Here is a 701-nt window from a genome sequence, read left to right on the forward strand (position 1 = left end):
AATGCTATGAAGATTAAATACCTGATACAATGGCAGGACTGTAGTGATGACTTCATTCATGGAGGTTATTATTATTGAGCACTTTTTATGTGTACATCCTTTTTCAGAGCATTGGGATAAATATAGAAGGAAAAAGCATGCAATTCACTCTCAGGATGCATGCATTTAAATAATAGAAGAAATTACATAATCCAAAGAGAATGTAAAATTGTTTACCCTTAAAATGTTGATAACATCCTCAGTGCCATAGTATGTATAGTCAGATGACTTAAATGTTTACATCTTATTCCAGGTTTATCTCTCACCCTCTGATCCTTTTGTTGACACTCTCTTATTTGATCATTAGAGAAAGAAAGGGAGTAAGGGGAGATTTCAGTTCATTGCAAATACTGTACACAAGGATAAACCCAGGTTTTTTCTGTACTGGATATAAAGGATGCTTTGAGGGGGCTCTTTTAAGAAGGTTGCAACCATTTTTCCCACAGAAATCATAAAGAGGTCAGTGTTTTATAATCCAGAGGAACAATAGACAGGAAAGGGCCTCTTCCTGCCCATGAAAACAGTGATAGGCTTGCAAGGTCTTCCACTGTAGTCAGAGCCCCAAGAGGTTAACAGCCCTTACTCCCTAACTACGTGTCTTCTAGAGGTACTTCTCTTCTTGGATTCTTTTTGGCTTAAGAAATGATCTTTCCCCTCACTTC

Source organism: Bos javanicus, chromosome 3, assembly GCF_032452875.1.
Source record: "Bos javanicus breed banteng chromosome 3, ARS-OSU_banteng_1.0, whole genome shotgun sequence".
NCBI classification, from domain to species: domain Eukaryota; kingdom Metazoa; phylum Chordata; class Mammalia; order Artiodactyla; family Bovidae; genus Bos; species Bos javanicus.